The sequence below is a fragment of the Typopeltis vanoorti genome, chromosome 21 (genome assembly GCF_054136105.1).
Source record: "Typopeltis vanoorti isolate ZY-2024b chromosome 21, IOZ_Tvanoo_1.0, whole genome shotgun sequence".
In the NCBI taxonomy this organism is placed as follows: domain Eukaryota; kingdom Metazoa; phylum Arthropoda; class Arachnida; order Uropygi; family Thelyphonidae; genus Typopeltis; species Typopeltis vanoorti.
This window is the reverse complement of record NC_143569.1, coordinates 91,199,948-91,216,584: the sequence shown is the minus strand read 5'-3', so window position 1 is coordinate 91,216,584 and position 16,637 is coordinate 91,199,948. Positions and strand designations below refer to the sequence as shown.

At 35.2% G+C, this 16,637-nt stretch overlaps 1 non-coding gene across 1 annotated transcript; it reads left to right on the top strand.

The window, feature by feature from the left end:
* The first annotated feature begins 340 nt into the window (after positions 1-340).
* TRNAS-UGA (transfer RNA serine (anticodon UGA)) lies at positions 341-422 on the top strand. The gene has a single exon. It is a non-coding gene; the product is annotated as a tRNA-Ser (tRNA).
* Positions 423-16,637: the final 16,215 nt, after the last annotated feature.

Sequence of the window (16,637 nt, the reverse complement as noted above, 5' to 3'; positions counted from 1 at the left end):
GCAAGAAATTTAAATTTGGATAATATTTTGTAAGATTTCGCTGAAAAAAATTCTTTATTACTAGTGTCTTTTTTTTTTAAGCTTATAATATTTTTTTAGCTTTTTTTAACTTATAGTATAAGGCAATTGCTTTATGTGTAAATTGCGCATGTTAAAATTTTATTATAAAAATGAAAAGGTCGAATTAAATTATTGAAATAATAATTGATTATGATTTTCTAAAAAATATTATTAATATCTTTATTATTTACTTTTACTTTAGCAAGACAATAATACATCAATAAATAATAACAAACTAGTTAAAAAAATCAATTAAACGCTAAGCAAGATTGCTATCGCTGCAGTCGTGGCCGAGTGGTTAAGGCGATGGACTTGAAATCCATTGCGATATTCCCGCGTAGGTTCGAATCCTACCGGCTGCGTATTTTCTTTTATTTTTCTTTCCCTTCCTTCTTTAAATAATAGTGTGCGGATTACCGAGAAGTTTGATAACTTATAGTAGTGAATAAATATATACGAATTTATGCATTAATCGACTTATAAACTCCATATGAATAAATAAATTATATGTATTAAGTAACTATGGCAAAACAAGAACCTGAAATAACATTTGACTGGCAGCGGCAAAGATGTATATTGATACCAAACTGTCAGACTTGAAAACTATTTATGTGATAGATAAATAAACAAAAGTGGCTAGAACGCCCCCGCCCGCCACCTCGTGTTTATTTTTGCTGAATCATGGAAATGAAATATCGAATATTGCATTAGCTATAAACAATTCGAAACTTTTGTTGAAACTCAATACCAATAACGTTATACATAAGATCTATTTCTGGAAAGTTTAATGAAATCTAGTGTTCTTTTACTAGATTAATAAAAAAATAGAAAAAATATAGAAAGAAAAAAAGTGAATCTCATGCTAGTCTAGATTATGATGAGATTTGTTTCTCAAAAAAAATCATCTTAGGTTACAGCCATATGTGGAGGTTATCCTCAATAACAGATTGATATTATTATTATTATTATTATTATTATTATTATTATTATTATTATTATTATTATGTTACACCTCCAGGGAGTCCAAAGACTAATCGAAGATATGAAGGCTATTTTTATTTTTTATAAAAGTTAGATAGAGCTAAACGGCCTCGCCTACTCCCTATTTACGGGAATAAAAAGGTGTTAGCTGATTTATTTATTTATTTATTATTATTATTATTTTTTTTTTTTTAATTATTATTTTTGAGAGGTGGAGGGAGAGAGGAGTTGAAGTATATTACTGGATAAAATGTTCAACCTCTCACAACATATAGTACAACCTTGCCTCAAGCATTACTATTTTCATTATATTTTATTAAGGCTATTGACAGAAATTTTTACAAGTAACACTTTCAGAAAATATTAGTCAAATTAGTGAATTACAAAACTTATGTTATTATAAATGTTAACAATAAATCCAACGTACGAAAATCTGAATATAGACACATCAGTTTGAACAAACAAAGCAATTGAGCTCAAACAATCGCTTTTTTTTTTTTTTTTCCCGGAGTGAGATGAGCAAACGTTGGAAATAGTTCACAGGGAAGGGTAACAATGTCGAATTGGAGTTTGGAGTGTTAGTTATGGAGGGGAGTGTAGATTGTAATTTGCAAAGCTTTGTAAATAAAAAGGAGAATGATATGACAGACTTGTGAAGTGTTGAGGACTTATTGGGTGGTCAATAAGAAGAGATTATCTCTGAAAATAAGCTGTGCAATTGAGATGCTTGGTGAAACATCCGGAAAGATTTGAGAGCAGAAGGAGGGTTGGTGGTGGAATGATAATGTACAAGATGCAGTGACGGCTAAGAGGAAGGCAAAGCAGAAGTGGGACAAGTCCAGAGTGGTAGATGACAGAGAGGAATACAGAGGGGAAAAAGCGAGAAGCCAAAAAGGTTGTTGCACAAGCGAAGGCCATGGCGTATCAAGACCTTTATGATCAATTAGGAACAAAGGAAGGACAGAGAAAGCTTTATTGATTGGCAAAATGTAGAAATAAGGCATCAAAGGACATCGTACATGTGAGGCAGATCAAAGACTCTAAAGGAAGGGTATTAAGGAGGAATGAGGATATAAGAAACAGATGGAGAATATACTTTGCAGGGCTTTTGAATGAAGAAAATGTAAGGACTCACAGAGAAGATGGGGATCCTAGTGAGGGGATGGTGCAGAACATTAGTAGAGTGGAAGTGAAGGAAGCCGTAAAGAGGATGAAGAATGGAAAATCGGTAGGCCTCACAGGATCCCAGTGGACGCATGGAAGTGGGAATTGACCTGCTGTTGGACCTGTTCATAAAAGTTTGTCAACAGAAATATATACCTGAGGAATGGAGGGAAAGTACTCTTGTCCCCATCTACAAGAGTAAAGGAGATGCCCAAGACTGTAAGTATTACAGAGGAATAAAGTTGATGTCCCACACAATGAAGATTCTAGAGAGTGTTCTTGATGGAAGACTGAGGAAGGAGGTGGAGATTGCAAAGGAGCAATTTGTCTTCATGCCTGGTTGATCGACGACAGATGCTATCTTTGGATTACGACAGATGATGGAAAAGTTTCGAGAGAAGCAACGGGAGCTACACCTGGTTTTTATTGATCTGGAGAAAGCGTATGAAAGCAAGGAGTCTGGAGGTGTTTGAGGGAGAAGAAGGTACCGGAGAAATATGTCAGGTTGGTGCAGGAGATGCACAGAAATGTGAAGACAAGAGTTCGAACCTGCCTGGGAGAGACAGAAAGTTTTCCAGTGACAGTTGGCTTGCATCAAGGGTCAGCATTAAGTCCGTTCCTGTTTAATATTGTGATGGAGGAGGTGAAAGAAGACGCACCTTGGACTATGTTGTATACAGATGACATCGTGCTGTGTGCAGAATCAAGAGAAGAAGTGGCAGCTAAACTGAAAGTTGGAGGAAAGTACTAGAAGAGAGAGGTATGAGACTGAGCAGAAGTAAGACAGAGCATATGTGTTGCAATGTAGATGGCAACCAGGAGACAGATCTAGAGCTGGAAGGAGATGTCATCAGAAAGGTCAGTGACTTTAGATACTTAGATTCAACAATGAAAGAGGATGGTGAGGCTGAGAAGGAAGTGGGATGCAGGATGGAAGAACTGGAGAGAGATGGCTGGAGTGCTATGCAATAAGAGGGTGCCGATCAATCTAAAAGGCAAAATCTACAGGACAGTAGCGAGACCAGCTATGACGTATCTATATAAACTGTGGCCCTGAGGAAAAATAAAATCAGCAGGATGGAGGTAGCAGAGATGAGAATGCTTAGGTGGATGTGCGGTGTGACCAGAAAGGATCGTCTGAGAAATGACTATATAAGGGGAACGGTGAAAGTTACGACCTTGGGAGCAAAGATACAGGAGGCAAGGTTGAGATGGTTTGGTCATGTGATGAGGATGGAGGAGGAGTATGTGGGAAAAAAGGTCATGCAGATGGATTTGCAGGGGAAGAGGAAGCGCGGACGGCCAAAGAAGAGATGGAGGGAGATGGTGGAGGAGGACTTGAGGATAAGGAACTTGGATGTGGGTACAGCCCAAGACAGGAAGTTGTCGAGGAGACTCGCCACAAACAGCGACCCTATTTAAGTGGGAAAAGCTTCAGAAGAAGAAAAAGAAGATCTCTGAAAATTGTGTAAATGTTGGTGATGAGTTATCAGATCATCATTCAGTTTAATTGAAACTTAAAGTAATAAAAATATGTAATAAAATTGAAATTATTTCCTTTTTTGCGTATTGCTGGTTTTAGTAATTCCAAGTCTTTTGGTTTTCATTGTAGTCATTTTTTATTGATTTGTAGTATTTTTTTCATGATTATATGACAAAATATAATAGTTTTTATCTGTCATTATTTTATAATCGAACTTTTTTTAAAAAAAGTTCGATTATAAAATAAATTTCGAAATTTCATCTTCACATAATCAAGATCATCTAATCTAATCTTCTGCCAAAATAATTCAATTGGTTCTTATTCACGTGACCCCGATTATTCTTATGACTGTCTTAAGAAGTTAAACATTTAACTTCCCTAAGCACAGTATGAAATTCAAAACGCTATTTTCTCTGTTTTGTTGCTTTTCGAGTTCACTTCTGTTTTTGTAAAGCCTAGGAATTCATTAGCCTAATTGACAATATTAAATTACAAATTAAATTGCGAATAATACAGTTACACGGATAACAAAAGTCGACCACCACCGAAAGAGGTCATTTGTTTTAATAATTATAATAATTATATTATAATAATATTATTAATATTAATAATATTATTATAATTATACTTGTTTTAATAATATAATAATTTTATAATCCCTGCTATCTGATAAGGAGACTGTGAAGAGGAAAATTTATGAGCTAATTGCTCGGCCCGAGTGGGTGAAGGTTATATAGGTCGTTGTTTGGTACTAAGATGGCTTTTGGTCTTTTGTATTTGGAGAAATCCGTTTCATCGTAGTTTGCTGCTTGCTGAACTAATTCATTTGGGTGAGTGAACGATTTTGTAAAGAACTTTACTGGTGAAGATTGCAGAAAAGAATAGATATAAGGGATATTTGTGTCTCGGTGAAGTTGAACGACTCAGATTTGTTTTGTACTGTGTGCAGTTTGAGAATATTGGTGTTAGAAGTGTGGCTTCAGGCGGGAGAGGCTTAAGTTATCATGGGACAGATCATCAACTGGTAGAGAAGCAATTTGATTTTGGTGTCTAATTTGCTGTTCCTGTTAATTAGAGGGTAGAGTTGTGCAACAACTCTGGATGCCTTTTGCACAAGAGGCTTTGATATGAGTGCTAAAGGATAATCTTCTGTCCAGCAGTACACCGAAATATTTGACTTCTGATTTACAGGGAATTTTGGTATTAAATAGGGAGATGTCTTCTTTAGGAGATATTGATTTTTTGGTGAAAAACATGGCAGTACTCTTTTGAGGATTTACTTTCAATCGCCAATTAGAGAAGCAGTGCTCCAATTTTAACAGATTTTCTTTAAGTTTTTAGTGACAAGATGAGGTAGAAGAGATCTGGCTAGAATTACTGTATTGTCTGCGTAGATTCAAATTTCAAATTTATTAGTCCTAAAAGGGACTAGCTAGATGGGCAAAGCAAGACTGGTTTTCTTATTCCCCATTATCTGAAGAGGATAGTGTAAGGATAGGGTGTTATTGAGCTATATAAATATAGCTCTGATCATGGCAGGAGAGTAACAGCAATAGCCCAGCGTCAGTTAGAACTTCATTGGCTACAGCATTGCCATTTGGGTACCCATTATAGTTGTCTCGTACGATATGCATGCGCTATGGGGCTATTCTTACACCCGGCTACCACACAGGAATCAAATTCCAATGAAAAGCGAAATCATTTACGTATAAAAATTATTTTCAAAATAAAATGGTGTGTCGATTATTTATAAATTTTAGATAAAATATCCATTGATAAAACGTTTACATTTAAAATTTTTAAGCTTATTCAATGTATATTATACTATAATTAAAGATTTTAAATATATAAATGTATCTGGGTGTTTCTAGGATACTGATGTATGACATTTTTCACCTGTAAATATAAATTTCGAAGAAATAAACAAAAAATATCAGAAGTATTAGAAGTGTTTATTGTTTATTCAAATTACCCAAACAATATTTATAGAAAGTACGAATGCATCATTTCCCTGATGCAGAAGATCATATTCTCGTAAGATCTTTGATAAATTTTGAAACTTTTGAGTTTCTTTTTGTATTTTGTTATAAAATATTAAGGAATCCATAATATTTTCTATTTTAATATCAACTGCATATTTATTAACGTCAGTTATTATATTTCAGAGAGAATTCGTGATCATCATGTGAGGTTTTCAAAGATGAAAAACTGAAGATAAGGATATCTTAGATGTCTGGAGTAATTACTTTGAAATACTGTTAAACGAACCAAGCAGTGACAGAATCATGCTAGAAAATTTTCAAAGAGGAGTAAATATTAATAATTCAGGTGAGAAAAAAAGGTCAAAAACATGAGGTGTGGAATGGCAGCTGGATTAGATGATATTCGACCAGAAATGCTAAAGTATGGTGGTATAAACGTTTTGCAGTGGCTACATTGTATAATTCAGTGGACCTGTTAAGAAGGTTGAATTTCCATTGACTGGAATAGAGCTTTCATAGTATATCCATCTATCAAAAAGAGAATAAAGTGAATGTGAGACTTATAGAAGAATTTCTCTACTGAGTGTTCCAGGTAAGATTTACGAAAACATACTTGAAAAGAGTTGAGGGTTCAGACCAAATAGAGGTTGTCAAGATCAACATGAGAATTTGTTGGAATATGACATGGATCTGTACTCTTAAGTTTTGTAGATCTGGAAAAGGCATACGACAAGGTGCCCAGAGAAAAGATTTTCAAAACACTACAATTAAATAGGGTGAATGGAACATTATACAGAAAAATACATAAATTAAAGATATCAAAAAATTATATACTTGATTTAATCCTTTATCCAAGTGTAAGCAACCACTGATGAGACCTCAATAAAGGTTGAAACCAGTCTGGGTAGTGACCCTTCCCATAATGCATAGCATTATACATACACGCAAGGATATGTGCTTTGCATTATGGGATACTAAGGCAAGCGATGTGAAGTCATTAGCCTCTATATATGAGTTGCCCAGTTGTGAAATTACTTCACTGGCAAACTTTGTTTACTTACACTTGGATAAAGGATTAAACCAAGTATAGAATTTCTTGGTACCTTTAATTTATAGTATAAACAAGTGGAAAAACTTCCAACAGAAAAATACGTAGCCTATATTTAAGTTGTCCGGCAGTTAGAATTGAAGGAAATTCAGGAAGATGGTTTATTATTATTATTATTATTATTATTATTATTATTATTATTATTATTATTATTATTATTATTATTATTCCTGACACCTCCAAGGAGTCCGAAGACTCATCTCGGGAGGACACCTACAACTGTTTCAACTGATACAACTTTCTCAACCACTACACCGAACCTCTACTACGAATCATCTCCATCAACGCCATCTACCGCCCATCTCAACCACCACCACAACTAGTATTCTATGTCTGTAAATTGCGTGTGTTCTGAGGGGACAGATTTGTCTGTATGTGGGATGAAAAACCCGAGTTTCCAGGAGAAAAAACACAGCTACTCCGTATAAGATCGGCTAACTCACCTTCGATTGAAAAAGTCCACATAAAGATTCCCCCCCCCCCCGTCACGACGAGAATTGAACTTAGGCCTGTTCCAATCGAAGGGCGCAATGTACCGGCTCTACGGAGGCGTTTGATCTGATTTGATTGGTTTGATTTAAAATCAGGAGTAAGATAAGGATAGGAAGGAATATTCATCATTGATATGGATACATCATGAAAGGAAGTGGTATCGAGCCTGATATTATAATTGGAGGCGTCAAACTCGAACTCTCTGCTTTATGCAGATGATGTACTCCTAAACACACCTAGTGTAAGTCTCCAGTATTCTCTAACTAAATTGAATAACGGATCTAACAAATTTGGCATGAAAATCAGCAATAAAAAGACCAAAACTATGAAAATAGGTAGCAGTGGCGTAGCTAGAGCTGTTGCACCCGTGGGTGGTCCAGAGTTTGTCGCCCCTCTCAATACACACCAAAAATACTACAAAAAATCAAAACGTATAGGGAAATGAATTAAAACACTTTGTTCATTTTTGAAGTAAAACTTTAATTTCAACATTCTAAAATGTTATTTTTCTTGCTTTTCTGTTAGCAAAATTGTCGACGACATTGTCGAAGTCTATTTCATAGTAATGTAGGTAATTTTTAATCAAATTTTATTTAGAAAAACTCCTCTCACAACTTACAGCAATTTTGAGGAAAATTCGCAGTAGTATTACAATATTTAGAACTGAGTTCTCGAGACTGTATTTTAGAATTAACTGCAAAAGTTCAAAGTGCCGCCAGGGGCAGACCTCCCCCCTCCTCACCCCCCTAGCTACGCCACTGAAAATGTCAATCATATTCTGAATGGCAAGCTTACAAAATAAGTAAAATATTTCAGCTATTTAAGCACCATCTTCACTTAAAACTGTGCCTAAATAGCTTAAATATTAATCTTAATAATTTTTTCATAAACGTTTAAGTAAAGGATAAATCATTAATATATAGAAATATTTAGAAATCGAAGTATGACATATGGTTTTAGTATCTTTTAATTCAAGAAAGACCTAAATATACACACCATTTCGTTCAAAAGTAGTTATTGCAGCTGCTGGCACGTGGTGCCATCTATCGTTGATATATGAAACTATAATTAATATATAAACAGTAATGATAGAGTTCTAAATCAGAAAAATACATATAATCTAGCTTTAGGAATTTCTGCTAAGATATTAATTCCAAATTACATATTTCTTATTATAATTCAATGGGACTATTGTTTACATTAACAGAGTATTTGTAAGAATAACTGTATGGCGGACAGCATGGTTTTGTGAAGGGTAGATCATGCCTCACTAACTTGCTCACGTTTTATAACACAGTGACGCCTAAGCCGGATAAGGGTAATGGGTTTACAGTCATACTGCTGGACCTTGCTAAGGCCTTTGACAGGATACCACATGGAATTCTAATCAACAAACTGCAGCATATGGGAATGGATATAGGGTTGGTGAGATGGATAGGAGAGTGGTTGATGGAGAGATATCAGAAAGTAGTTTACTCAGGAGTAGAATCCAAAAGACGGCCTGTGACTAGTGGTGTGCTGCAGGGATCTGTTCTTGGACCACTACTATTTAATTTGTTCATTAACGATATAGGGAAGGATCTAAGAGGAACGGTTCATTTGTTCGCTGATGATGCAAAGTTGGGTAGGGCAATAGTGAATGCAGAAGATGTTAAAATTTTGCAGGATGATTTGGATAGATTGGAGGTCTGGGCTAAGGAGAATGGATGTCAATTTAATGTAGCAAAATGTAAGGTTATGCATTTTGGGGTGAAAAGATTAGCAGCAGTATATCACTTTGGTGGAAGTGTACTCCAGGAGATTGATGAGGCCAGAGACTTGGGAGTGTTGGTGGATAGGGAGTTGAAGTTTAGGGGACACATTGCAAAAGTGGCTAAATCAGCTCATCAAATCACTTGGATGCTGAAGAATACTTTGACGAGCAGAGACAAGCAAGTTATTGTTCCTCTGTATCGAGCTTTGATAAGACCCTATCTCGACTACTGTGCCAAGATTTGGTCACCTAGGTTTCTTCTTGATGGGGAGGAAGTTGAGAGGATCCAGAGGCGAGTAACCAAGATGATAGAAGGTCTATGGAATGAACCTTATGAGAACAGGTTGAAGATTTGTGGGTTGCAAAAATTGGTTGATAAGCAGAAAAGGGGAGATATGATTGAGACATTCAAATTGGTGAAGGGTTTCTATAGGATTAATTCAGAGGATATTTTTGAGAACAGGACTGGTGATGGAGGACTAGGGGACATCTATGGAAGCTGGGCAAGAGTATGGTTAGTAAGGATGTTAGAGCTAGGTTTTTTATTTTTAGAGTGGTGAGTGAGTGGAATAAGCTGCCAGAGTCTGTTGTGGGTGCTATGACAGTGGATGAGTTCAAGGCAAAGTATGACAGATACTGTGTGAATGTCGAATAGTTGTGATGGACATGATGTTTAGGGCCTCCCTCGATGAGTCTGAGGACTCCTTGGAGTTTCCCGTAATAATAATAATAATAATAATAATAATAATAATAATAATAATAATAATAAATTCCATCAACTTCCTTTAGACAGAGCACCCATACAAGTTATGATAATCGAATGAGGTTGTTCAAAACTGATAGGAATTCAATTATCAGTCTGTATTCTTTACAAATTACAAAAGGGAAAGTGTTTAATCATATGCTTAACTATATTATAATATAAATTTATTCAGTTCACATCACGCATTAATTTAACTGATGTCATTAATTAAAGAATTAATGACATATGGTTTTAGTTATTAATGAATTAATGACATATTTAGAAACATATTTAGAAATGCAGCTTAGCGCAGAAGATGCAAGCCCCACTTCCACTGAGCTACATAGGCCTCGGAGTAAATAATATTCATGCAAAAATACTCAAATCTCGGTATAAAAGTTTGACTACAGACTTTTAATTATTTCTGAAGTTTGATGCGCATAATCGAACTGTGAATCGCGCATAAAAATCGATAAACGGGAGACGATGTATCCAGTCCTGGCTGGTATTTATTTATATGCATCCTGTGCCCTATAATTAAATTTATTATTATTATTATTATTATTATTATTATTATTATTATTATTATTATTATTATTATTATCGAAGTCCTTTCGCTAGAGGATTTGTCCATTAAGGGTGGCATGTACTCCAAAAAATATGGAAATTTTTACTTCTATCAGAATGTACACATGATCACATGTGTTGAAGGTCAGTTTTATATTTATGGGGAAGAAATTAGAATTTTCTGTGGATCGTGGCTCCAAATCCATGGGACTTTTAGCAACTTGTCAAGCGGTAGTCGAGTTATTTTACTACCAGAGTGGATTCAACTGCCACGGAGTTAGTAATCGGAATTGAAACTGTTCTGAAGTAAATCAGAAAAAGGATGAGACCTGTGGGCATCTTCAGCGAGCAGAATGTTACTCGCTTATTTTCTGGGTATGAAATGCTTTTTCGTCTGTGTCATCACGGACGAAAAATCTGCCTTTTGAGTGTATGAAAAGAATTCCATTGATCTTGAGCTGAACTTCGTCGCTGTCTGAAGAACAAAAAATCTGCAGAATTTAGTTTGTGAAGAGAATATTGGAATATCGACATACTAAAGAATCCTTTTCACTTTTTATCTCGGTCACGTTTATCAACGTCGGCTCTTTTAGTTAAACTTATAAGAAAGTTCAGAAAAAAACTATAAACCAAAATTTTAATGTTTAAATCTTTTAGAAATCGTGGGTTAACCATCAAGTGCTCTGTTATTCTGCAATTTATTCAATTATAAATCATTATTTTGAAATTAATATTATCAACCGTTAGTAATCACTAATATACAGGGTGTTCGGGATAAATTTGACATATTTATAATTAATTATATTTTCCCGTAAGTTACATGTATTAACACACACTTCTCTTCATTTAAAAGTTTGGACCCTTCTTCATTCATATACAAGATGTCAGAAAGGATGGATAGCTGGAACCCACCTGAATCATGGAAGAGAATAACTTGTATCATGATGATTCGTGCCCGCCATCAAAATAAGGATATTACGACTGCTGCCCAATGCTCCCTGAATACAGTAAAAACAATCAGGCATGAACTAGAGACTTGCTACGAGGATGTAGCAAGAAGAAAGATCCCTAGCAGACGATCTGATTGCGTTCGTACAGCAGAATTCCTCGCAAATCTGCAGGAACAGGTGTTGAAGAACCCTGGCATTGGAATTCGGGCTTTGTTCGTGGAGTTGCTAACTGTAGTCAAGCCCTGGATAACAAGGGTAGCCAATGGTAGGCCGTATGTATGGCAGCAGGATTCGGCCCCTTGCCACACCTCTGGGAAAAGTCAAAAATGGTTGTCTGAAAATTTCTACGACTTCACCAGTCCAAATGTTTGGCCTCCAAACTCCCCAGACCTTAACCCCATGGATTATTTTGTATGGGGCGCAGTTGAAAAAGACACCAATCGCACTTCCAGTAATACAAAAGCCCAGTTAATGGATAAAATTAAAACAGTTTTTGCGGCCCTTCCCAGGGAGACTGTAGCATCAGCTTGTTCGAGGTTCCGAAGCAGAATTGAAGCTGTGATCGATGCTAATGGTGGTTATTTTGAGTAAATCTTGTTGATAGTATTGTAATTAACTCTGCCTGTAATGTTTTTTTGTCAATTTATTAAATTTAATAGATACAAAGAAGATTTTCTTTTTCCTTACGAAACTGTCAAATTTATCCCGAACACCCTGTAAAAGAAAGAAACGTTAAACATCTTAAAGAATATGATTTAAATTTAGAATTTCTGAAAATTCTCTTAGAAATATTAAAACATCTTTTTCAGTATTCATTAAGACGTAAATATATACTTGTTGCTTTGAATTTGCTTGTACAGGAGGGAAAATAAGATGGCGGCTCGCGTGTTAGTTTCGTGTATTATTGATGTTGTTAGATCCTAAATGAAGGAATCTTGGAAAGAAATCATTCATTTGGAATCTAACATTTAAAACTTGCTGACAAAGAGAAATACCTGCACATCAGCTGTAATTAAAAGTGAATCTTCTTCCCTTTATGTAAAATTTGTATTTTTTTATTTCAAGTGCCTTATATTTAAGCTGATGTGATTATATTAAGATTTCATTTTTAAGTATGTCTAAAAAGAGAGATAATCTGATTTAACACTTAAGCTATGTAAAATTTACTGTGAGTCATCTAAAAAGTTGCTGAGTAATAATTCCTGGAAGGCATAAAGCTACACGTGCACAGCGTAACCCTAGCGGCTATAGCTTACTCGGAAAATTAGGTTGCCATGTATTCTGTGAATCCAAGTATAACAGCGTCGTAAAAAACGAAGGATGAACCCAAAGGGGTGAAAAGATAAGGGTCGTGTGCAAAAAGGGGGACTGAGAAAAGAGGGCGCTCTATAGGAGTATTTTATAATTTTATAACCCAATCTTTGAGTTTCTTATTCGGTTTTAAAACAATGTGGGATTTAATATCCCCTTAATTTAAATAATAATAATAATAATAATAATAATAATTCCGCACAATCCGATGTCTTCCATCCTGGCCCTGTATGCGGACGATACAGCAATATTAACCAGATCTCTCAGACCCCATTTCATTACCAGAAAGCGTCAAGAAAACCTTCTAAAGCTGGAGGATTGGTTCTCCAAGTGGAGATTCGAAGTCAACCTCCAGAAAAGCTCAGCCATTCGTTTCTCGAAAAGGCCAATGTCTCCTGCAGGAGATGTGTTACTATTCAATACTAAAATTCCCTGGCAGACAGAAACAAATTAGCTGGGTGTAATTCTCGACAAAAAGCTATCTTTCAACCAACGCATCAAGTCTGTGTGCGCAAAGGCATCTAAAGGCATAGCTCAGATCTATCCGCTAATTAATAGAAATAGCAAGCTAAGTAACAGAATCAAGTTGCAGCTATACCAGATGACGATTCGTCCTATCATCACCTACGCCTCTCCAGCATGGAGCCACACCTCTAATACTAACATTATCAAAATACAGCGAGTGCAGAACAAGTGCTTGAGAATGATTCTGAACGCCCCATGGTATGTTAGAAACAATCAACTTCTTAGAGATACAAATATTCCCTATATTTTCTCTTTCCTACAATCTTTAGTATCTAAGTTCTTCCTAAAGACGTCTATACATCCCAGTGATTTGGTTCAGCAAGCTGCAGCATACGAGGCAACGGACATATTCAAACATAGAAGACCAAAAGCTATATTAACCTCCTGTAGTGATGCATAATCTCCATGCCCAATCAGGGCGAGCAAACTGCTCATAAATTTTACCCTCACTGTAACCGCAACAGATAGCGGGGAATAAAGACATAAATGTCAATCGTCAGTTGTCAATTGCTTGTACGGTTATATTTTCACAAATGATTTTTTATTAATTTTTATGGCTATTTTTCTTAATTTTTTTTCACAAATAAAATTTTTTTTTATTTTTTTTATTTTTACAAAAGACATCTACCCTTTAATGAGCGGGGAAAAAAAACATACTTCTACTGAAACTCGTGATAAAAAAAAATGTATTGAGTTAGGAATCAAAATGTGTCATAACATAGACTTCCCTAATGAAATGTGGATCTTCTTACAGAATTTGAATTCCGGTTGAACAATTATCTGGACATAACTGCCAAAATTTCGTAAACAATACACTAATGCCAAAACAACGTATCCAATTGTTAACATTTCATTACAGAAAAAATTTATCTTTCGTTTTTAGGATTAATTGTTAACATTTACTTCAATTGCTGAGATAATTCTGTATGGAAACTTAAAGCGTTCTTGATAAAAAATAAAGTAAAAGAAAACGATTTCGTCGATGCTAAAAATGAAGACGAAAATTATACGCAGTAAGTGCTTAACTACTCTTCTACGCGATTTCGAATTGAATTTGAATTCCCGAATAATTGAAGATTGGCTTGCAGCAGTGATGACTGTTCGCCGTCGTATTACAATTTCATATTATTGCTTGTTACATTTTTCATATTATTATTTATTATTTCATTCTCTTATTTCCACCGGCTTTCCATAAACATGCGAACTCAACAGTATACATATAAGTAAATTGGAGAATATTTCAAAATATCACCGGAATAGTTTGTAAAATGTTCAAACCAATGATTAAGTGGTTACAGGCAAATTCATCGAAAAACAGTTAATCGAAAGACAATTCATCGAATGCAATTCATCGAACAGCAATTCATCGAAAAAGCAATTCACCGAATAAACAATTCGTCGAACGACAATTTAACGAATGGCAATTCGTCGAAAAGGCAATTCATCGGATGATCAATTCCTCGAATGACAATTCATCGAACGACCATTCGTCGAAAATGAAATTCATCGAAAAAACAATTCACCGAAAATTTTTCGATGAATTCTTTCATAATTCATCGAAAAGTCATTTTTCTTGCAAACTATTGTTTAGAAAATGTTCAGCAACAATGCGGAAAGTTACTCGTGATACAGACAACATATGGAAGCGGTCATTGAAACGTAATAATTATTTTCTTGCATTTTAGAGCATTTAATGTAAGTGTACATCCTGCTTCATTGTACAGTTAGCGATTTATCTGTAGGAAAGACAAGATTACCACATGCACTTATCTCCCGAATAACCTCGAAAACATGTAATTGCAGTTAATAAGGGGAGGAATAGGCTAAGAAATTCGTTCTACCAAATTTTGTCACAATAAGTCTAGTCGAGTGAAATTAAAAATTTCATTAAATTTCATCCAGCCAGAGCGAAATTGCTAATATCATTTAGGAACCTCTTTAGGGAAATGTCATGATAAAAGTGATCCATTACGAACTAAAACTGAACCGTGCATTCAGCTTCTTGTTCTGAAAACTTCTGCGAATTCTGCTAAGTCTGCGAGTTATTGTAATACATAATTTCGACATTTTTCTTTGTAGCCCCGAATATAGCTGAACTGAAAACTGGAAGGGTTCGACATTTTTTTGTAAAAGTTTCAAATACGGAATCCAAATAAAATTTTTTCATTAATAAATGTAATAAATAAATAAATTTACTGAACGTAAGTTAGTAGGCCTAATACTGAGATGACTAGGCTTATCCTCCTGGAAATAGGCAAATCGGACAAGAAAGACAATAAGAATCCATATTGTTCTGTAATTATTCCTTAGTAAAGCAGCATTGATATACCAACAATCATTATATTGAGGAGGATGGGGGAAAATAGTATTAATCATTAATATTATTACTACTACTACTACTAAAAATAATAAATTGATTCTTTGATGTAAATATTTTTCACAATATAATAATAAAATATACAGGAATTCAGAGTAAAAATATTGGAAAACTTGAAAAAAATTCATTCCTGAAGATTTTTCAATCATGTTTCACTTATTTACTCCTGTTTCTGTTATTCCTCAACGACAGGAGTGCCACATGCACTTATCTCCCGAATAACCTCGAAAGCAAGTAATTGCAGTTTATAAGGGAAGGAATTGACTAAGAATAATAATGAGTATATGTGTGGGTTTATTTCTGGGTTTTGAGGAGGTGATCGGTGCAGTTTGTTAAAAAAAATAAAAGGTTAAAATATTCTCTGAGAAAGGAAAATAATAAAATAAGGAAAGATGAATAAAGAGTCTTAAAAAACAAACCTGTAAACCTTTTAGAAGCATACTCATCTAGTGTTATATTTAGATGAGCAGCGGTTGGAAGTCTTATTCGACTTTTGAAGGATGCCAGTGGTCCGCAGATCACAGTTAGAAAACACAGTGCTAAAGGAAATTGGAATTGGGTTGTTTTGAATTAAGGATGAAGCAACTGGCCTTAAATCCCTGCGTGTTTTTCCAATTCGGTTCGCTTGTTTTTCGGGCAAGAAAAAACGAAGTTTCAGAGAGGGAAAACCTTCCATCCTCGTATGAGACAGGCTAACTCACCTTCAGGTTAAACGCCCTGATAAAGGCGCTTGACATCCTTGATAAACGTAGGATGCTGAAGTCCTTTTCAGCAGTTTCATTAAATGAGCTGTACAATTTTTCTCTTCTCGGTTTCTGCAGTTTTGTAGAAAATAAGTTTAGGATGGAGGACTTTTTTTTATACATTCACGCCAAGTTTTTTTGTAGGCTTACATTTTCCAGAGATGAGATGTTTCTTAAAGTTGATTTTTCTGTTTTGGAATTTTCGAGTTGGTTCGAAAATATGGCTCAACAATGCGATCAAGCATGATCGTTTGGTGAGCCATTTTTTCCATGAGGAGACGATTACGAGAGTGGCATACCTAAATATGCTAGAGAAATTTCTGTTTCCCCAGATTGAGAATGTGTAGGACCTCATTTTCCAACATGATGGAGCAACTCCACATTATGGCGACTGCGCGT